This window comes from Balaenoptera borealis (assembly GCF_965194805.1).
Source record: "Balaenoptera borealis genome assembly, chromosome: 1".
Classification (NCBI taxonomy): domain Eukaryota; kingdom Metazoa; phylum Chordata; class Mammalia; order Artiodactyla; family Balaenopteridae; genus Balaenoptera; species Balaenoptera borealis.
The window spans coordinates 168,470,297-168,494,009 of NC_138860.1; the positions used below are offsets into that span (position 1 = coordinate 168,470,297).

The following is a 23,713-nucleotide window of genomic DNA, read 5'->3' on the forward strand; positions in this document are numbered from 1 at the left end:
AATTAAATTTCAAAAAACAACAATAGCAATAAAATAGTCCCACTTAATATAATTCAACTGTCATTTTAGAAAAAAAAAATTCTCACCCTGTCTGTGAAAGGGAATACCCAATGTCTCATCAGGAACTGCATCAATTTCTGGGAAATGTTCATATCTTATCTGTTCAGTCATAATATAATATTCCTTTTTTTTTTTTTTGGCTGCATTGGGTCTTTGTTGCTGCGCGCAGGTTTTCTCTAGCTGTGGCGAGCAGCAGCTACTCTTTGTTGAGGTGTGCGGGCTTCTCATTGTGGTGGCTTCTCTTGTTGCAGAGCATGGGCTCTAGGCACATGGGCTTCAGTAGTTGTGGCACGTGGGCTCAGTAGTTGTGGCTCATAGACTCTAGAGCACAGGCTTAGTAGTTGTGGCGCACAGGCTCAGTTGCTCCGTGGCATGTGGGATCTTCCTGGACCAGGGATCGTACCCATGTCCCCTGCATTGGCAGGTGGATTCTTAACCACTGCACCACCAGGGAAGTCCCATAATATGATATTCTGTAATCAAGAAAGAAAATGGGTGTAGCTACTACAGTCCTATTTCTGAAACTGGTCACAAGGCAATAGTTGGCATTTATAATTTCTTTCCTCTACGCCCTAGTCTATGTTCCATATTCCATAATATCTTTTGTCTCCTATGATCTTTTTTACCTCAAATCTATTTTATTAGATATTAGGATTACTCTCTTCTGGATTCTTTTGATTCATATATGCCTGTCATAGCTTTTTCTATCCTATTTTTAACCTTTCCTTTTTTCAAAAGAAATATATGCTTTGGTAAATCATATTGTTGGATTTTTAAAGCTGGTCTGAGAGTCTTGGCCTTTTAGTTTTGAATTTAATGCAATTACATTTATTGTATTTACAGTTAAATTCGGATTTACTTCTGTCATATTTTTTAAATTCTTTTCCCTTAGAGTTTATTACATGATATTGAATATTTTTCCCTGTGCTATAAAATAGGACCTTGTTGTTTACTGTCATATTATTTTATATTTTACATTTGCTTCATGTTTTATTTATTTTATGCTATTGTTGTTGTTCTTCCATATAGTCCATTGGCTATATTGAGTTTTCTTCTGCTGATTTAAAAGTTATATATTTATATTTTGTTTGAATTGTGGTTGCCCTTAATTTATTACCTATATTCATGTTTGTTTGTTTGTTTTACCCTTTTGGATAATTAAATATATAAATATATATTTCTTCCACTTAACAAGCAAATACTTAAGCACACCCTCATGTCTCTTTTTCTCCACCCTCTGCCAATATTGATATTTTGGTAATGGATTTTTTTTTCTTTTTTTATCTTATTTGACATAAACCTTTTTTCTTTAAAGACAAAGATAAACTTTACCAAAGTATTTGAACACTCTTATTTCTTCCATCTCTTGGAGCATCTCCCAGATTTGTTTCTCATCCTGAGTACTTTCTTCAAGATCCTTTTTTAAAAAAATATTTATTTACTTATTTATTTATTTGGCTGTATGGGATCTTTCTTGTGGCATGTGGGATCTAGTTCCCTGACCAGGGATTGAACCCAGGGCCCCTGCATTGGGAGCGCAGAGTCTTAGCCACTGGACCACCAAGAAAGTCCCAAGATTGTTTTTAGATGTTTGTCTTTGTGCAGCACAGCATCTAAGGCTTCGTGTGATGGAGAATATGTTTATTATGCTCTAATATTTGAATGACAATTTGACTGGATATAAAATTCTAGAATCAGAGTTCTCTTCCTTTGGTACTTTAAAGCATACTGCTCTATTCTTATCTTGCATCCAGTGTTGCTGCTGAGTAGTATGATATCAATTTGCTCTTCCTATGGGGACCTTTACAATTTTCTCTTTGTCTTTGATATTCTTACATTTTACATTTGATATTCTTAGATTTTGTTATAATGTGTCTAGATTTTCCCTTAATGCTCCTGTTTGGCACTCTATGGGCTCTTTTAGTCTAACACCTTTGATCCTTCTTTAATTCTGTGAAGCTTACCTTCATTATTTAAAATTTTATTTACTCCTCTCCATTTTCCCCCTTCCTTCTGGGACCCCTAATTTTCTAGATGTTGACATTTCTACTCCTATCCTCCATGTCTCTTGACTTTTCTTTTTATATTCTTTTTGTCCTTTCTTGCTATTTTATGGGAAATTTCTTCAATATGGTCTTGAAATTTACTATTTTTTCTTCACCCGTATCTGTCCTTCCATTTATTCTATCTCTTGTGTTCTTTCTTTCAAGTATTACATTTAAATGCTAATATTTCTTCGTGGCTATTTTTTATGTTTGTCATTATTGCCTTATATTGTTAATGTAATCTGTTATCTAAGTATATTTATCATTCCTATCTTAAAACTTTGATCCTTTTATTCCAATATTTCTTAGATTATATGTATGTAATTGTGTGTGTGTGATTTACTTTGTGGTTTTTTTATGATGGTTGTATTTTGGCCTGTGAACTCATGTTACCCTGGGAGTATTAGCTAGTCTGTCTGCTAATGCTTCTCACACTGTGCTTCTCAAACTGTGGTGAAGAACCAGATTGCTTTTTTCCCAATCTATTGCAGGCCTATTTATTATATAAAACTTTTTACACACCTACTTTCATTTTCTGTACTTATTATAAGCCAGGGACATCAGTCCTTGAACTATACTTTGACTAGTATTGTCGTAATGCATATTGGGAATTGGTATTGGTTCAGGGTGGTATATTGTATTAAACTTTCCAACTATTCCCTTCTTATACTCTGAGAGGATTATATATCATCACCCATTGCTATGTGACTTTCAATGCCTCTCTGGAGACAGTGTTTTTCCCTGCTTCATTGTCTGGTTTGGTTTTGTGACTGGCTTGGACCAGTGGAATATGAGCAGTGACAGCATGCCTGGTCTGAGCAGGAGCTTTAAGAGGCATCCTTTGTTTCCACCAGCTTTCTTGTTCTTCCATTCTGCTGCAAGAATAGTGTGACCCAAATAGGGGCTGCTCTTACAGCCCAGCCTATGCCCTAGAGTGAAGCACATGGAGCCACAGAAGCTGACCTGCAATTGCCAACATGTAATAAGCAATAAATATTTGTTGGTTGTTGTAAACCAAAGGTTGGCAAACTACAGTCCATGGGCCAAATCCAATCTATTATCTTTGTAAGGCTAAGATTTTTTTTGTCATTTTTGAAAGGTTGAAAGGTAATCAAAACATGCATATATGTAAATTAATTTATGACAAAGGAGCCAAGAATATATACTGGGGAAAGGACTGTCTCTTTAATAAATGGTGTTGGGAAATTGGACAGCCACATGCAAAAGAATGAAACAGGACAACTATCTTATATCATACACAAAAATCAACTCAAAATGGATTAAAGCCTTGAATGTAAGACCTGAAAACATAAAATTCCTAGAAGAAAACTCACAGGCAGTAAGCTCCTTGACATAGATCTTGGTGATGACTTTTTGAATTTGACTCCAAAAGCAAAGGCAACAAAAGCAAAAATAAGTGGGACGGGCTTCCCTGGTGGCGCAGTGGTTAAGACTCTGCCTGCCAATGCAGGGGACACGGGTTCGAGCCCTGGTCCGGGAAGATCCCACGTGCCATGGAGCAACTAAGCCTGTGCGCCACAACTACTAAGCCTGCGCTCTAGAACCCGTGAGCCTCAACTACTGAAGCCCGCACACCTAGAGCCCATGCTCTGCAACAAGAGAAGCCACCACAATGAGAAGCCTGCGCACCGCAACGAAGAGTAGCCCCCACTCACCACAACTAGAGAAAGCCTGTGTGCAGCAACAAAGACCCAGCTCAGCTAAAAATAAATAAATAAATAAATAAATAAATAAATAAATAAATAAATAAATAAATATAACAAAAAAAAAGTGGGACTACATCAAACTAAAAAGTTTCTGCATAGCAAAGGAAACAATCAACAAACTGAAAAGGCAACATACTAAATGGGAGAAAATATTTGCATATTATTTATCTGATAAGAGGTTAATATCCAAAATACATAAAGCACTCACACAACTCAACAGCAAAAAACCAAACAATCTGATTTTAAAATGAGCAGAGGATCTGAATATACATTTTTAAAAAGAAGACATACAAATGGCCAAACAGGTACATGAAAAGGGGCTCAGCATCACTATCATCAGGGAAATGCAAATCAGAACTCACACCTGGGGACTTCCCTGGTGGTACGGTGGTTAAGAATCCGCCTGCCAATGCAGGGGACACAGGTTTGAGCCCTGGTCTGGGAAGATCCCACGTGCCACGGAGCAGCTAAGCCCATGTGCCACAACTACTGAGCCCACACACCGCAACTACTGAAGCCTGTGTGCCTAGAGCCATGCTCTGCAGCAAGAGAAGCCACCACGATGAGAAGCCCGCGCACCACAACAAAGAAGAGCCCCTGCTCACCACAACTAGAGAAAGCCCACGCACAGCAACGAAGACCCAATGCAGTCAAAAATAAATAAATACATTTATTAAAAAAAAAACACCTCACACCTGTTAGAATAGCCATTATCAAAAAGACAAGCTATAAGTGTTGGTGAGGATGTAGAGAAAAGGGAGCCATAGTGCACTGTTAGTGGGAATGTAAATTGGTCCAGCCACTATGGAAAACAGTATGGCAGTTCCTCAAAAAATTAAAAATAGAACTACCATATGATCCAGTAATTCCACCTCTGGGTATTTACCTGAAGGAAACAAAAACACTAACTCAAAAAGACACATGCACCCCCGTGTTCATTTGCTGCATTATTTACAATAGTCAAGACATGGAAGCAGCCTAAATGTCCATCAATGGATGAATGTATAAAGAAAATGTATATATACAATGGAATATTATTCGGCCACAAAAAAGAATGAGATCTTGCCATTTGTGACAATATGGATGACCCTGAGGGCATCATGCTAAGTGAAATAAGTCAGAGAAAGATAAATACCATATGATCTCACTTATATGTGAAATCTAAACAAAACAAAACAAATGAGCTCATAGATACAGAGAAGAGATTGGTGGTTGCCAGAGGCAGGGAGGTGGGGGATGGGCAAAATAGGTGACCCCCAAAGGTACAAACTTCCAGTTGTAAAATAAATAAGTCATGAGGACGTAACGTACAGCATGGTGACTGTAGTTAACAATATTGTACATTTGAAAGTTGCTAAGAGAGTAGATCTCAAACATTCTCATCACAAGGAAAAAAATTTGTAACTATGTGTGGTGCCGGATATTAACTAGACTTTTAGTGGTGATCATTTCACAATATATACAAATACCAAATCATTATGATGTACACCTGCAACTAATATAATGTTATATGTCAATTATATCTCAAAAAAATGTAATCAAAAGAAGAATAACATTTTGTGACACGTGAAAGCTACATGAAGTTCAAACTTTAGTGTTCATAAAATTTTGTCAGAACACAGTCATACTCATTCCTTTATGTATGTCTCTGGCTGCTTTCATGCCACAAGGGCAGAGCTGAGGAGCAGCAGCAGGGACCCTATATCCCACAAAGCCCAAAATATTTACTATCCAGCCCTTCACAGAAAAAGTTTGCCAGCCTCTGTTGTAAGCTACAGAGATTATGAGGTTGGTTGGTACCTCAGCAAAAATGACTAATATAGTCAAGATGAGTTTAAGGAGAGATAGGGGAGTAGCCCCAGAGAAGGGAATGCCAGGCACCACAGAACTATTCTGGATCATTCCCATTTGCTCTCACTGTGGACATGCAGCCCTTCTGAACTCTTACCTTGAAGCTCTTCCAGAGAAGTAGCATTAGGATGAGGTGGTCTCTTAGCGTATAATTCCTTAGCTTTGTGTATTTGGAAGAGAGGCTGGCAGAGAGAATGCCCACATGCTGTAGTCAGCCCACTCCCATCTCTAATCCCCCAGCAGGACTTGGCACTGACTCGATATTAGTCTGTCCATACTGGTAGCCTGGGGTTTTGCTCTTTACACTGCAACCTGAACCTGTTGAATATATCTTTATTTCTCTGGGCCCGACTCAAAATTGGTAGTCCTTTGGGTTACTTGGCAAATGGATCAGAGCAACACCCAAACGTGCTATATGTAGCCTCCAAAATTCATACTCATACAAGTGCGCTGCTTCTTCTTCTCCTTCTCCTTCTCCTTCTCCTCCTCCTCCTTCACCTTCTCCTTCTCCTTCTCCTTCTCCTTCTTCTCCTTCTTCTTCATTGGAGTAGATATGACATACACTATTACAAGTGTGCTTCATAATGGTAGGTATTGGAAAGTGCAGCAACTTGCTTTTTACTTAAAGGAACTATCCTTACATGCCTTAGTCCATTGGAACCTAGAAAGTTCACTGCGGTGGCAGCCCCTTGAATTATCATGGAGCTTCCCTTGCATCCTCTGGCCTGTATGTGTCCGACCAATGCATCTAGATACTTGTTCTCTTCACCAAGTCCTATTGCTACAACGTCATCACTGACATGGCAGGCATCTTATATGACCATGTTACCCAGTATAACAAGTTGTATGGAAATCTCAGTGGAGGGCTAGCCAGACCACCAGCCGGGAATGGTGATGCCTGTGGTTGGGCTCCAGGACCCAGAGCTATGATAGGTCATTCCAACCAAAGGAGCTGCAGAGAGTCAAAGATGACTTCTGAACCAAATCCTTGGAGGAAACCCAAGGTTAAGCCAGGGAAACCAAGTTCAAATTGTGGAAATGGGATAAATACGGCTGTCGGAACAGAGTAGGAGCAAGGTAAGGCATGAGCCCTCACATATGAATAGTATCTTGGTTGACTGTAGGATTCTCGGATCAGTCCTCTTTTCTCCAAGGCCTGGAATGTTCCATTGTCTTCTAGATTCCAGTTTTGCTAATGAGTTGTCTGATGCCAGTTCAATTCCCTTTCCTCGATAAGAAAACTATTTTCTCTATCTGGAAGCTTGTAAAAATTTTCTTTGATCCTTGGACTTCAGAAATTTCACCAGGACTAGTCTAGGTGTGTGCCCTTTTTCATTTGCCTCTTTCTACCCTCTCCCTCAATCATTTGACTCCAACCATCTCAGTCTGACAAGCCAGTTCCTGCCTCAGGGCCTTTTACTCTCTCTCTTTTAAATTGTGGTGAAATATACATAACATAAAATTTACCATTTTAACCATTTTTTTAGTATACAATTCAGTGGCGCTAAGAACATCCACAGTGTTGTACAACCATCACCGGTATTCATTTCCAGAACTTTTTCATCATCCCAAACAGACACTCTGTAGCAATTAAACAGTAACTCCCCATTTCCCCTGCCCCCAGCCCCTAGTTATCTCTAATCTATGAATTTGCCTATTCTAGGTACCTCATCAGGACCTTATATTCCTATTCCCTCTGACTGGTTTCTTCATTTTCAGATCTCAGTTCCATTGCCACCACCTCAAGAGAAGCCTTCCTTGATCACCTCACCAAAGCAGCACTCCCCAATCCAGTAAGTCTCTATTCCAATACTCTAACCTTATTGCCATCTGAAAATTATGTTGCGTATGTTTTGTTACTGTCTATCCTCCCCAACTAAAATATATGATTCATGCCTTGTCTATCTTGATTACTGCTGTGTCCTTAGCATACAGGACAAGTCTTAGGAAGTGTCTGTTGAATGAATGAGTGACAGTGGAATATAAGAAGTGTTTTTTCCTCCCGTGGGCTTAGAGCAAACAGTTCGCAAGCTGGGATCTTTGTGTTGAGGTATGTGGAAGTGTCCTTTCTGTTTGCTGGAAGCCAGCAGGAAGCATTGAGTTCAGCCCAGCATGGCAGCTTCCTCCATGCCACCTGCATCTGAGCAATACAAGCTTCTCCCAGAGCTGCATGCAGAAAGCAAGCATCAGTATCTTTGCCCTGGCTGCCTCTTGGGAGGAAACACTGTCTTCCAGCCTTGCATCCTTTGACCTCTCCCCAAGCTGTGCTCCATTTTGCAAATGCTGATGGTCTATGCCTTCTTCGCAAGAACTCAGGGTCTTGGCTGTACCTGAGATCTCCCCCAGACTCCAACAGGGTCAGTTATCGAGTGGTTCAGCTGTCCCAGCAGAGAGTTGGAGAAGGTGGAGGAGAATGTATGCATTCTGATTTGTTTTCTTAAATGGAAGAGAAGGAGATAGAGTTAGAGGCAGCAATTTTGTGTAGCACACAGCCTATCTTATCTATGCTACAGATGGTAATAAGCAACCATTACTGATGCTCCATTGATACTTGAAGCAACTTTGAATTATAGACGTTGTGTTACACTCTCAAATTAATGGAGGGTTGTTTCAGCAAGAACCTGGCACAGGTATGGAACTGTTATGAATATGAACGTTAGCTGTCCTGGATGTCCTGGTGCAAAACAGGTTGAAAATCTCTGTCCTAGAGCCCCAAATCCAAACTACTTACAGTGGCTCACAGGATCTTTCACATTCCTTACCATCCCCTCCAGCCTCCTCTTCCCCAGCCTGTGGAGCAACCTCACTTACAATCCCCCAAATATAATGTGCTTCCTCTTGCCTCTGCACATACTTTCTCCCCTCCATCTGGATTTTATTACTCTCCACCCCCACTTGCCTTGAAAACTCTTAATTTCCTTCAAGATTCAGTTCAGACATCACCCTGTGAAATCCCTAGAGGTAAGTGCTCCCTCCTCTCTGCTTCCCTGTGGCCCTAAACAAACATCTCCATTACTGTCCTTATGAAAAGTTTTCATAACTTTTCCTTGGTCCATTTCTTTCAACTACTGAGGGCAGGCATTTTATCTTATTTCACTGTGTAATCTCCATGTATGTGCCCTGTATCAGATATACTGCTGATATCAATCAGTGCCTGGTCAGGAGACAGAAACCACACCACGAATTTTGTATAAAGAATTATTAACTAGTAAACGAGATAGACAGATAGATAGATAGATAGATAGACTATAAAGATTATACAATTACGGAGCCAGGCAAGTCCAAAGCTGCAGTGTGGGCCAGAAGGCGCAAGACCTAGGAGAGCCAATGTTCCAGTTCAGTCCAAAAGCAGTCTGCTGGTGAGTTCCCTGTTTCTCATGGAGGCCAGTCTTTTTGTTCTATTCAGGCCTTCAGCTGATTGGACAAGGCCCACCCACATTATGGAGGGCAATCTGCTTTACCCAAAATTCACCAATTTAAATGTTAATCTCATCCAAAAATACCCTCTAAGTTGACACATAAAATTGATCATCACAGGTGGTTATCTACTAAAAGGGTAAAAGAAAACAGGCATAGCAAATGTAGCAAATGGCAAAGAAAACAGGAGAAGCTAACACCTTTAGGGTTGAAGGAAAGTACTGAAGGAGGGAACAAATTTGCAAGGCTCCCCACCTTCTTCATCTCTTGACAAGACTGAGATTCAGTCTAACTATGGAGAATGTATTTGCAGCCCACTGGATGGTGAAGTTCACTGAAGTGCCACAGGCCTGGACTGGAGGATCAGAGGACAGCCACAAGGATGCCAGTATATCTTGCTAGAAAGTGAACACTACTACGTTGGCAGCTGCCATGAAGGATCAAGAAGACAGGCCCACTAGGTCCAGGACAAGAAACCCCTGCCTCTGCTTTTGTAATATCCCTCCAGTGTCCTCTATTAACTAGGCTTAGGATTGCCCCAGCTGACAAAGAAGACTTGTCTATAGGGTCCAGCTCATTTCATGAAGCAGGGCAAAGAAGGGTAGATTGGGCTTTCCTGGTGGTGCAGTGGTTAAGAATCCACCTGCCAATGCAGGGGACATGGGTTTGAGCCCTGCTCCGGGAAGATCCCTCATGCTACAGAGAAACTAAGCTCATGCGCCACAACTACTGAGCCTGTGCTCTAGAGCCTGCGAGCCACAACAACTGAGCCTGAGTGCCACAACTACTGTAGCCCATGTGCCTAGAGCCCATGCTCTGCAACAAGAGAAGCCGCCCAGTGAGAAGCCCTCGCACTGCAATGAAGAGTAACCCCTGCTTGCCGCAACTACAGAAAAGTCCGCGCGCAGCAACAAAGAACCAACGCAGCCAAAAATAAAAATAAATAAATAAATTTAAAAAAAGGAAGAAGGGTAGATTTAGAGCTAAGTGACAATAAATTGATAACTTGCTACAGTTGAGGAATAAATAAATAATAAACAATAAATAAATAATAAAAAAAATATCTTCATCACCAAAAACTGTAACTAATTAGGAAGGTCATGTGTTGTCTGAGATATTCAAATGAGAAAATTTTTTAATTTAATGAAGGGAGTGGGGCTCTTCATAGGAAGGAAAAGGGGGAAATAGGCTATAAGACAGGATCATGGTGACCAGAGAGATAGAGAATAATAAAACACTATGAGGACAACAAGATGGGCCAGATACCTGTGAAGTTGTACCAGCTCTTTAACAAATATAATTATCTTGGGGCTTCCCTGGTGGCGCAGTGGTTGAGAATCCACCTGCCAATGCAGGAGACGCGGGTTCGAGCCCTGGTCTGGGAGGATCCCACATGCCGCGGAGCCGCTGGGCCCGTGCACCACAACTACTGAGCCTGCGCGTCTGGAGCCTGTGCTCCGCAACAAGAGAGGCCGCGACAGTGAGAGGCCCGCGTATCGTGATGAAGAGTGGCCCCCGCTCGCCACAACTAGAGAAAGCCCTCGCACAGAAACAAAGACCCAACACAGCCAAAAATAAATAACTTAATTAATTTTTTTAAAAAATGTAATTATCTTACCCTTATCCCAGAATTAGAAACCTTTGTACTTTGTATGCTTGTTATTCCAGTGACCATAAATTCATTCCCATGCCACAGTTCAAAACACATTATCAGAATAAACTATTTTCCAATTTTTGAATTTATTTTCATGAAAACATTTACAAAGGGAATAAAAATTAAATCTCACTTCATTTCATTTAATGTTTTGCTTTAAGTCCGGTGGTTAGGACTCTGCGCTCTCAATGCCAAGGGCCCGGGTTCAATCCTTGGTCGGGGAACTAAGATCCCACAAGCTGCGCGGTGTGGCCGAAAACAAACAAAAAAATGTATTGCTTTATCCAAAATAATATCTTATTTAAAGGTATTCGTTAATGTAATATTAGGCTAGCATTTCCATAATTCATTCTGTTTATCTCCCTACTCTATTGGCTACAAAATGTTACCCCAAAAAGGGAAAGTCCTCGTTTATCAAGATCAATTGTGCTGGACCCAGATTTGCTCAGTCCCCGTTTCTCTCACTGCTGTTGAAGACTCCCCCAGAAGGATTGCCTGGTAGTAAGCACATTCCTCTAGGCTGCAGGAGGGAGGCTTGCCAAGTTCCTAAGGCAGAAGCGATACTGTCTTGGTGCTCCCCCACCTTGTCCAGGAGGGCCTATCGTGGGGACTACTCTTGGCCCCCCAAGTTGCTCACAGGCACAACCCGCTCTTAAGCCTCAGAACTACCTCTGGGGCTTATCTGTTGCTGCTGAGAGAAAATGTTCTGCAAGACCCACTCAGCACGCATGCTTCCAGACTAGCTGGCTAGGCTGGTTCCAGAAATGTGGGGGAGTTGATGCCTTTTGGGGTATGCTTTGGTGAGATACAGGAAGCAGCAGATACCTTCTTCTCCCGTCTTCCCCACCATGGACAGTTAGGGGATGCAGTAATTTCATACAGCCTTGCTGATGACATCCCTGGAGACCAATCACCTGTACTTGTTATGAAGCTGTGGCCAGCTCAGTAATGCATGTATATTTTTATTGAATTCCTTCCCTGCTTTACTGCCCTTTCTCCCTCACTCCTGCTTCCCTGGGACTGCACTATTCCCCAAAGTGTTAGCACATAAGCTTTTGCCTCAGGCTTTGCTTTCTAGGGAACTAGGCTAAGACATCAGTGCTCTCATTCTACTTTCTTCCCTCAAAGGTTACCATTTTTAACAGTTTAATATGGATCCTCTATTAATTGACTCACATAAATGAGGTTTACTTGTATTAAGTATTGTGTAGTTGTTTTATGTCCATGATATCAAACTATACTTTTCCCCTGAGGTTTGTTTTTAACAATATGTTTTGGATATCTTCCTATGTCAGTACACACAAAATTGATCTCATTCTTTTTTCCCAATATTTTATTTTGAAAAATTTCAATCATACAGCAAAGTTGAAAGAATTTTACAATGAATACCCATATACTCACCACCTAGACCCTTCCATTAACATTTTACTAGACATATCTATCCATCCCTCCATTCATCCATTCATTTTCCCTTTTGATGCATTCCTAAGTAAATTGCAGGCATCAGTACACCTCCCCCTTAAAAAATCAGTATGAGTATCATTAATTAGAGTATAATGTTTATATATATATTTTTTGTTCCAGGTAAAATGTATATACAATGGAATGCACATATCTTAAGCCTGCTTTTGCTGAGTTATAAAAAATTCATACACCTGTGTAATCAAAACCCATATAAATACATAGAACATTATCATCACCCCAGTAAATTCCTTTAGGTCAATTTCTGCCTGTAATCCCCCATTGTCAACAACTGTTCCAATTTTATTTCATCAAAGTTTAGTTTTACCTGTTCTAGAACTTCATATAAATGGAATTACAAAATACGTGCTCTTTTGTGTAAGAGTTATGTCACTCAGCATAATGTTTTTGAGATTCACTGTTGTTCATTACATAATTGAGTAGTATTCCACTGTATGAACTTATAAGTGTTTATGTATCTATTCCCCTACTTATGGACCCCGGTCTGTTTCCAGGTTTTTGGCCATTATGAATAGAGCTGCTATGCACATTCTTGTACAAGTCTTTTTATGCACAAAAGTTTTCATTTCTCTTGAGGAAAAACCGAGGAGTAGAATTGCTGATTTATAGGGTAGGTATTTGTTTAGTTTTATAAAAAACTGCCATACTTTTTTCCAAAGTAGCTATACCATTTTACACCTCCAAAAACAAAGTATGTGAGAACCAGTTACTGCACACCCATGCCAACATTTGGTGGTGTCAGTTTTATTCATGTTAGACGTTCTGGTGGGTGTGTAGTGAAATAGCATTGTGGTGATATTCTCTTTAAGGGCTGCATAGTATTGCATGGTATATATATATCATAACTTTCTTGACTATTCCCTATCAATGGACATTAGAGTTATTTTCAACTTTTCCTATTACAGGCATACCTTGGAGATATTTTGGGTTCAGTTCTAGACCACCACAATAAAGCAAATATTGCAATAAAGTGAGTCACATGAATTTTTGGAGTTTCCCAGTGCATATAAAAGTTATATTTACACTATACTATAGTTTATTAAGTGTGTGATAGCATTATGTCTAAAAAATGTACATACTTTAATTGAAATACTTTAATTTTAAAATACTTTACTGCTAAAAATTGCTAACCATCATCTGAGCCTTCAACAAGTCATAGTAGTAACATCAAAGATCACTGATCAAAGATCCCCCTAACAAATATAGTAATAATGAAAAGTTTGAAATATTGGGAGAATCGCCAAAATGTGACACAGAGACATGAAGTGAGCAAATGCTGTTGGAAAAATGGTACAAATAGACTTGTTCGACGCAGGGTTGCCACGGACCTTCAGTTTGTTAAAAAACTCAATATTTGTGAAGCACAATAAAGCCAAGTGCAATAAAATGAGATATGCCTTACAAACAGTGATGCACAGACATGTATCCACTCATGTGTCTGATTTGTAATGTGTCAACTTGGTTGGGCTAAGCTACATTTCCCAGAATTTCCTCTCTTGTATGTTTCATTTAGTGTGGGCCACAAGGGAGATTTGGAGGACAGAAGGAAAGCAGCAGGCATTTTGTAGTTCATACACCTTATTGGTGATCTGCTGACTAACCTCTTTAGAGGTAAAGCAACAGATGGACCTGCAACTTCTCTACCTTCCCCTGGATCCTCCTTCAGCTTCTCCAACTCCTAGGCCAGTTGCACATATTTTGCTCCATGACAAAGGGCTCTGGCTTCTGCAGGATGCCCACATTAGCAAGAATGGAAGCAGTGAGGACTAACATGGGTTCCATTCCATCCCTGTGGTGTGCTAGCTCTTGCTTGTGGGTCCAGTCTGCTTCTGATCTCCCCACTTACCTCCATCTTCCCTTACACATTGCCTGCCTGAGCTTCTGCAAAAGAGTTTCCCTAGAAGTAGAATCGCTAGGTCAAAGGGTATGCCTATTTAAAATTTTGACATACTGACAAATTGCCTTTCAAAAGATGCTATTGCAAAAGATGCAATTTGCACTCTCACAAATGGTGTATCAGGATGCTCATTCTCCTGCAACTTCATCAAACTGGATTATTACGAATCATTTTAATTGTTGACAATTTGATTGGTTAAAACTAATAACTATTGGAAATTCCCTAGCTGTCCAGTGGTTAGGACTACAGGTTTCACTGCCAAGGGCCCGGGTTCAATCCCTGATTGGGGAACTAAGATCCCACAAGCCACACAGCACAGCCAATAAATAAATAAATAAATAAATAAATAAATAAATAAATAAATAAATAAAAGAATAATAACTGTTGTTTTAATTTTCATCCCTGCTGATCAGTGAGGCTGAACATCTTTTCATATGATATTGGGTATTATCTTTCTTCTTCTGTAAATTCCTTTCTTTTTTCCTATTGAGATATTTGGGCTTTTTCTTAAGGAGTTCTTTATGTATTATTGATATTAATCCTTTTTCTGTTATATGTTTGGCAAATATATGACTCCAATCTTTCTTATCTTTTAATCTTGCTTGTAATATCTTTCACTCTGCAAAATATTTTGATGTAGTAAAACCTGTTCATCCTTTTCTTTTATTGTCTTTGGGTTTTCTATTCTTCCTTAGGAAAGATTTTCTCACATAAAGATTATAAAATATTATCCTTTACTTTCCTTTAATACTTTTATAACTTTGTCTTTTTATGTTTAGAACTCTGATCCATCTAAATTTTATTTTGATGTATAGGATCTAATTTTTTTTCCAATATACCTATCCAGTTGTCCCAATGGTATTTATATAATAAGTCATCCTTTCCTTATGGGTTTAAAAAGTCACTTTTATCAGGTATTAAATTTACATATATTCAAGAGCCTTTTTCTGGATGTGTTATTCTGTTCCATTCATCTATTATCCATTGATGTACTAATACCATACTGGTTTGATTACTGTAGCTTTGTATTATATTTTACAACACTAATTTTAAGTGGAATAACTTTTTTATTAAGGCTTAATAAGGTAAATTTCCTTTTCTGACCATTTTAGTATTCATTTTTACACTAAAAATAAAATTAACATCTACACACAACTATATGTAAAATAGATAATCAATAAGGACCTACTGTATAGCACAGGGAACTCTACTCAATACTCTGTAATAACCTATGTGGGAAAAGAATCTGAGAAAGAATAGATATATGTATATGTATAACTAAATCACTTTGCTGTACACCTAAAACTAATACAACATCGTAAATCAACTATACTCCAATATAAAATTACAACATTTTTAAGTGTATAATTTCGGCAAGTAACCTTGTACAAAAGCACTAAGAAAATGTTTACTATTGTCATTACCTCCTATGCAGTCAATCAACTTTGGCTTATTGCCACAATTGTGTGGGCTTTTCATACTAGTCTAGAGTGAGTGGGTTTAAGACCAAAGTCCCTTGTCACAGGTTGGGTTTTCTGGGAAGTAGATGTTGAGTTAGAGTTGGGAGTATAAAAGGATTAATGGGGAGTAACACCTGTGAAGGAAAGGGAGCAGAAGCAGGACTGAGAAAAGACTTCAGTAGTGACAGTCTCTGCCAGCCCATTGGGAATCTCCAGAGCGAACTTTGCTGGATGGAAGACTCCCAAATTTTGGCTGGGCTCCTGGAAAGCTGAAACAGTCAAAGGCACTAACAGCTGGAGGCTTTCAGCAAGTTCTTTCATGAAGGGAGGTCTCAGAGGCACATCTCTCCAGGTCTGCCACATCACTCTTCTCAGCTCTGTGCTGGTGAGCACAGGGAGGTCTTTTAGTCATTCAACAAACGTTTATTAAGCAGTTCTTATATACCAGTTATTGAGCTAGATACTAGTGCTACGAAGATGACTGGAATATTTTCAATGAGCTCCTTTTCTCAAATAAGTCTCAGTCTCTGCAGAGGTAGGATAGGAACTCACCACCCAGGGGGAGAAAAGCCAGCACTATTTCCGGGGTATTTTTTAAATGCATGAACTTTTCCTTATCCATAATACAAGATGAAATATGCTAAATGCAAAAGATTCAAAAGCTCTAGAACCTAACGCAGGATTTGGCACATAGTAGGCATTGAATAAATATTGTTGACAGAGAGGCTATGAGAATTGGAGGAGAGAAGAATGATTTGGTTCTGAGGAGAAGATTTGTTTGTCACCTACCAATCAGTCAACAGTAAAATTTTTTTAAAAATCAGTTACAATCTATTCAGCTGATGCAGAATTCAAATAAAACTCACAAAGTAGACAAAGTTTGTCTTTACAGTTCTCCCATCCTCCTGCCTCCTTCGAGCCCTTCTCCCATCCATAATTTTCTTTTCTTCCTCCCAATCATAATTAAAACTTTCATCCCCTAACTCTGTTGTGTGTCGATTTGGTTATTTTACTATCATGCCTCATGACAATTTAAGAATGATGTTTAAATTTCACAAATATACTTGCATTTAGAAAGAGGAGGTGTTTAAACACAATCATTCTGTAATTGGCAGAGAAGTGGGATCACTACTCTTTCCAACCACCAGTGCTATCACCAACACCACTTCCTCCCTTCTTTAGAACCATCCTTTCTTCCTTAGACGTTAGAAATAAAGTATGGGCAGTTAGCCCTGCAGCCTCACCTCTTTGCTCCTCCCCACTTTGAAAGCAAAATTCAGAAGATATTATAAGTGACAAATCTGGGGCTCCCTGGGGTTTGTGACAGCTGACTTTGGTGTATGTCATTGTCATTTGATGACTCAGGCCTCAAGAGGAAGCTGTTCACCCTTGGACCTGGCCCCAGGATTGCTACTGTGGGAGAATTGTTTCTTTAGATTGGTGCAGGCAGGGGTTTCCAGGGGAGGAGCGTACTGGGGAGTTTTCCCTGCTGTGGAGGCACACACATTATAATATTTGTATAGGGGAAAAGAGAGAAGGGTGTCTAACATCTGTGGTCACTCTCCCAGGGACCTCCACTTAAGTGTCCCCCCAAATACAGCTCGGCCAATGGCTGGCTGAGGTTGAGTGGACACAGGGACTCCAGGCTTCCAATGCAGGGGATGCAGGTTCTATCCCCAGTCAGGGAACTGAGATCCCACAAGCTGCTCAGTGCAGCCAAAAAAAGAAAAAAGAAAAAAAGGGCTTTTCTTTTTTCCTTGATGAGTTCTGGCTAAAGGTTTATCAATTTTGTTTATCTTCTCAAAGAACCAGCTTTTAGTTTTATTGATCTTTATTATTGTTTTCTTTGTTTCTATTTCATTTATTTCTGCTCTGATCTTTATGATTTCTTTCTTTCTACTAACTTTGGGTTTTGTTTGTTCTTCTTTCTCTAGTTCCTTTAGGTGTAAGGTTAGATTTTTTTTGTTGTTGTTTTTTTGTTTGTTTGTTTTTTAAAATTATTTATTTACTTATTTATTTTTGGCTGTGTTAGGTCTTCGTTTCTGTGCCAGGGCTTTCTCTAGTTGTGGCAAGTGGGGGCCACTCTTCATCACGGTGTGCGGGCCTCTCACTATTGTGGCCTCTCTTGTTGCAGAGCACAGGCTCCAGTCACGCAGGCTCAGTAGTTGTGGCTCATGGGCCTAGTTGCTCCACGGCATGTGGGATCCTCCCAGACTAGGGCTCAAACCCGTGTCCCCTGCATTGGCAAGCAGATTCTCAACCACTGCGCCACCAGGGAAGCCCAGGTTAGATTGTTTATTTGAGATTTTTCTTGTTTCTTGAGGTAGGCTTGTATTGCTATAAACTTCCCTCTTACAACTGCTTCTGCTGCATCCCATAGGTTTTGGATCATTGTGTTTTCATTGTCATTTGTCTCTAGGTATTTTTTGATTTCCTCTTTGATTTCTTCAGTGATCTATTGGTTATTTAGTAACATATTGTTAAGCCTCCATGTGTTTGTGTTTTTTACGTTTTTCTCCCTGTAATTTATTTCTGATTTCATAGCGTTGTGGTCAGAAAAATGTTTGATATGATTTCAGTTTTCTTAAATTTACTGAGGCTTGATTTGTGACCCAAGATGTGATCTATCCTGGAGAATGTTCTGTGTGCACTTGAGAAGAAAGGGTAATCTGCTGTTTTCAGAGGGAATGTCCTGTAAATGTCAATTAAATCTATCTGATCTATTGTGTCATTTAAAGCTTGTGTTTCCTTATTAATTTTCTGTCTGGATGATCTGTCCATTGGTGTAAGTGAGGTGTTAAAGTCCCCCACTATTATTGTGTTACTATCAATTTTCTCTTTTATAGCTGTTAGCAGTTGCCTTATGTATTGAGGTACTCCTATGTTGGGTGCATATATATTTATAATTGTTATATCTTCTTGGATTGATCCCTGATCATTATGTAGTGTCCTTCCTTGTCTCTTGTAACATTCTTTATTTTAAAGTCTATTTTATCTGATATGAGTATTGCTACTCCAGCTTTCTTTTGATTTCCATTTGCATGCAATACCTTTTTCCATCCCCTCACTTTCAGTCTGTATGTGTCCCTAGGTCTGAAATGGGTCTCTTGTAGACAGCATATATATGGGTCTTGTTTTTGTATCCATTCAGCAAGCCTGTGTCTTTTGGTTGGAGCATTTAATCCATTCACGTTTAAGGTAATTATCGACATGTATGTTCCTATGACCATTTTCTTAACTGTTTTGGGTTTGTTTTTGTAGGTCCTTTTCTTCTCTTGTGTTTCCCACTTAGAGAAGTTCCTTTAGCATTTGTTGTAGAGCTGGTTTGGTGGTGCTGAATTCTCTTAGCTTTTGCTTGTCTGTAAAGCTTTTGATTTCTCCATCGAATCTGAATGAGATCCTTGCCGGGTAGAGTAATCTTGGTTGTAGGTTCTTCCCTTTCATCACTTTAAATATATTGTGCCACTCCCTTCTGGCTTGTAGAATTTCTGCTGAGAAATCAGCTGTTAACCTTATGGGAGTTCCCTTGTATGTTATTTGTCGTTTTTCCCTTGTTGCTTTTAATAATTTTTCTTTATCTTTAATCTTTGTCAATTTGATTACTATGTGTCTCAGCATGTTTCTCCTTGGGTTTATCCTGCCTGGGACTCTCTGTGCTTCCTGGACTTGGATGGCTATTTCCTTTCCCATGTTAGGGAAGTTTTTGACTATAATCTCTTCAAATATTTTCTTGGGTCCTTTCTCTCTCTCTTCTCCTTCTGGGGCCCCTATAATGTGAAGGTTGGTGCATTTAATGTTGTCCCAGAGGTCTCTTAGGCTGTCTTCATTTCTTTTTTTTTTTTAATTTTATTTATTTATTTATTTATTATTATTATTATTATTTTTTGGCTGTGTTGGGTCTTCGTTTCTGTGCGAGGGCTCTCTCCAGTTGTGGCAAGCGGGGGCCACTCTTCATCGCAGTGCGTGGGCCTCTCACTGTCGCGGCCTCTCTTGTTGCAGAGCACAGTCTCCAGACACGCAAGCTCAGTAGTTGTGGCTCACGGGCCCAGTTGCTCCGTGGCATGTGGGATCTTCCCAGACCAGGGCTCAAACCCATGTCCCCTGCATTGGCAGGCAGATTCTCAACCACTGCACCACCAGGGAAGCCCTGTCTTCATTTCTTTTCATTCTTTTTTCTTTATTCTGTTCCATGGCAGTGAATTCCACCATTCTGTCTTCCAGGTCGCTTATCCATTTTTCTGCCTCAGTTGTTCTGCTACTGATTCCTTCTAGTGCATTTTTCATTTCAGTTATTGTATTGTTCACCTCTGTTTGTTTGTTCTTTAATTCTTCTAGGTGTTTGTTCTTTCTTTCTTCTAGGTCTTTGTTAAATATTTCTTGCATCTTCTCGATCTTTGCCTCCATTCTATTTCTGAGGTCCTGGATCACCTTCACTATCATTATTCTGAATTCTTTTTCTGGAAGGTTGCTTATCTCCACTTCATTTAATTGTTTTTCTGGGGTTTTACCTTGTTCCTTCATCTGGTACATAGTCCTCTGCCTTTTCATTTTGTCTGTCTTTCTGTGAATGTGGTTTTCATTCCACAGGCTGCAGGATTACAGTTCTTCTTGCTTCTGCTGTCTGCCCTCTGGTGGATGAGGCTATCCAAAAGTGCTTCTTTAATTTGTTGGTCATCCCCACTGACCACAAGGTATTTGGGGACAGGGCTGTGTCTCATTCACCCAGGTACTGAAACCAAGCAGGACCCTGTGGGGCTCCAGGGCACAAAAGCCTTTTTGTGTCCCCTTCCCTGAGTTCCAAAGGGCAGATTAGAACAGTTGTTAATTAGGGAAGGGAGGGGATGCAGAGACAAGGGAGGAGCAGTCAAGAAACAATAGTGCGGACTTGGGGGCAGGGTCTTGGTTCCCCCTCAAAGGATACACATAACAATATCTTTGAGCTCTTCTGCAGAACTAAAACCCCCACCAAATGGAAGATGTTAACTATTTGATGAAGTACTTTTCATTCCAGAGAAGGTCACAGTTCACCCATTATCACCTGCTGCCAGATGATCTCTGGATTGAAGGAATGTGAGCCCTGCACGCACCCTGAGCCTTATCAGCAGCCCTTGACTATAAAACTCCTCATAACACCCTCCCACTCCCCAACCTGGGATTGGGACACACAGTTTTGAAGGCATTAGCCGGCTGTGCCTCTCTTTGCCTGGCAAAGCAATAAAGCTATTCTTTTCTACTTCACCCAAAACTCTGTCTCCGAGATTTAATTCAGTTTCACGGTACAGAGGCCAGATTCAGCTTCAGTATCCCCAGCACCTAGAGGTACTCAATAAACATTAGAAGAAAGGACAATGGTGAGGGCCATTATATTGTGTGTGCTATATTGTGATTCTTTCTGGCACAGAGCCCCTAAAACCACTGGAATTTCCTAAGTGATAAGAGCCAAAAAGTGTCTTGATATTTATAACAAACCTTTTCAACTGCACCTGAGTTTATCTTAATGAGGTGACTGTTGGAAAGCACCTAAAGGTGGGGGCTGGTTACCAGGGGAAATAACCATGTGATTAGAGGGTTGGAACTTTTAGTCCCACCCCACCCTGACCTCAGGGGAGGGAAGAGAGGCTGGAGGTTGACTCATCTGACAAAGGCCAATGATCTAATCGATCATACCTATATAATGAAGCCTCCATAAAAACCCAAAAGAACGGGGTTTGGAGACCTTCCAGGTGTGAAATAAAATTCAAATTTATGGCAAGACAAGAAAAATTTAAACATAAAAATTCTTGTTTGCCCTTTGGCCTTCCCTCTCCCCTCACTGTGCATTGTGTATCTGCATTATGCATTGACCAAACCTCCCCCATCAGCAGGAATACCTGCTCAACTATAAACAGCAATATTCTTCCAGGATCAACAAGACAACTCCTTAAAAGATAACATTCCTTCTTGATCTTATAAAGGGTCACATGACCCACCATGACCCACATGGCGCTTAAATCTGTATTATGTAAACTGTCAATAATATGTCATTTAATATATAGCCCTCTGTCTCAAAAAACTTATATAAACTATGTCTTGACTTCTAATGGGTGGAACAGTTCTCAGAGCTTCCTGAGATGCTCTTCCTGTGTTATAATCCTCAAATTTGGCTTGAATAAAATTTCCCAATTCTTTCTTAGATCGACTGATTAATTTTTCATTGACATGTACTTGGCAGAGTCAAGGCAGCATACCAGAGACACCCACCGGAGGACACCTGGAGTCTACCCAGAACCGGTGCTTGGTACCAGCACAGGTGCATCGTGTCCCACCGGCTTCTCGGTACTCCTCAGGTGTGCCAGTGAGTTCTGATATTCAGATCTCATTGTTTGGGTGATGATCCTAAAAACTTTATTTGAGCTGGTTTTCACTTAAGACTTGGAGTCTTAAGGGGCACCAGTGCATTTCCTAGGCAGGGCCTAGGGGTTCTGGGCGAGAGGCTCAGGGAAACGTAGGTGGCTGGGTTTTTGTTAAATTTGGCTTAAATTGAAAAAAAATGAGTTGATAGATGGTCTGAACAAAACTTTTGCTAGTGAAATGAGAGACTGAGTTATTCAGGTCCAAAGAATAAAGGGAGATTTTGCTCCTTCTGGCCACATGGCATCCTCAGGCGATTGAGGACCTTGCCGAAGTGAGTGAGGATCAATCCTCATGATGTGCAGTGGTCCAATAGGGGAACCCCACTATGACCATGAAATAAGTACTGCTCATCCGGGGGGCACCACAGAGACTGATCGCCTAGTGCTCTGAGCACCCAATGATGGTTTTAGGCTGTCATTGGGAGAAACAAAGCCACATCAAAGAAGTTGAACCTACCCAAGTGTAACTCCTTGGGAAGCAAGACTCAGAAGCAGCACACGTGCGATCCACCACCCTGTCCTCAGAAAGTTGTTCAGATCATGTCTCATATCTGAATTGGATAATGAAATTAATACTGGGAAATTGTGCCTCAAAGGCCAAACAACTCCCATGCAAACAGCCACCTATGGGAATACCAGCTGAGTTTATGTATGTTTGCAAGTACTTAATTGGGAACCAAAGGAAATCAGGCCCTGAAATGGCCAAATTGGTGTTCTTTCGACACTCTGAAACACTTTTGAGCGTGCAGTTAAAGCTGGCAGTCATCTGTGCCTGCAGGGTCTACTGGAAACAACAGTGGTAAGTGTTTTTCTTTTCTAAAATTATATTAGCAGGAAAAATATTTGTATGGTTAGCTCCATGCATCCTTTGAATTGGGGAAACATCTAAATTGTTAAAATTTTAGAGAGCGCTCATCTTAAACTATTGCACCTATTTTAATTGGTATGAAGAAGCCCCCAAACGCTTCAAAATTCCAAAATAGCTTCATTGAAAGATCTGTTGTAGAAAGCTAATGAAAGTAATGATATAAAGGCACCTAAAGTCTTAACTGCTGCTCTCTTCTATCCTTTATTTTAGTACTCATTCTAGAAATCTTTTGAATTGCCTTTCCACTCAGAAGGCACTATTAAATGGTTACCTTTAGAAATGGGACCACATGAGGCCGTATGCAAGCCTCTTCAGATCAAAAGCCAAACTGACAACCATATTAGAGAATTTCTTAAACCCAGGGAGGATCCTCAAAAGTGTTTGTAAATAGATTACCAAAATGGGAGGCCTCCAGTCTGACTAAACTGACTATAGCTGATATTCAGAACCTAATAGGAATTTGGGGGAGGCCTTCTCCCCTAAGCTAAATGAGGGAAAGTAAAACATGCCAACTTAGGTAAATGGGTGTGTCAGTCATTTGATATCATTGAGGTGACCACCCAGTTCTGTGAGAAAAAAAAGTGTCCATGTTTTACAAATCTAGTCTTTACAGGACCAGAGGTGTGGCTCCAGAAATAATCCAAATCCCACCAATCCCTGACATGTACACTCTGCAATATTTAAAATAGATAACCAACAAGGACCTACTGTATAGCACAGGGAACTTTGCTCAATATTATGTAACAACCTAAATGGGAAAAGAATTTGAAAAAGAATAGGTACATGTAAATGTTATAAGTGAATCACTACCACTCCCAAACCTCCCCTACTTATCTTAAAAGGCTTGTAAGTATTGAGGG

The 23,713-nt window shown here is 40.1% G+C and overlaps 1 protein-coding gene and 1 long non-coding RNA gene across 2 annotated transcripts in view; one reads left to right on the forward strand and one right to left on the reverse strand.

The window, feature by feature from the left end:
- LOC309623688 overlaps positions 1-21,627 on the forward strand; it is a 30,085-nt gene extending 8,458 nt beyond the window's left edge. The window contains exons 2-3 of the long non-coding RNA XR_014241459.1: positions 7,403-7,476; positions 12,339-21,627. This is a non-coding gene — a long non-coding RNA (uncharacterized lncRNA). The remainder of the gene's footprint in view (positions 1-7,402; positions 7,477-12,338) is intronic.
- Positions 7,474-23,713, reverse strand: part of ZBTB8B (zinc finger and BTB domain containing 8B) — a 55,190-nt gene continuing 38,950 nt past the window's right edge. The window contains exon 5 of the mRNA XM_082345602.1: positions 7,474-8,119. The gene's annotated coding sequence lies outside the window, so the exon portion shown is untranslated. The remainder of the gene's footprint in view (positions 8,120-23,713) is intronic.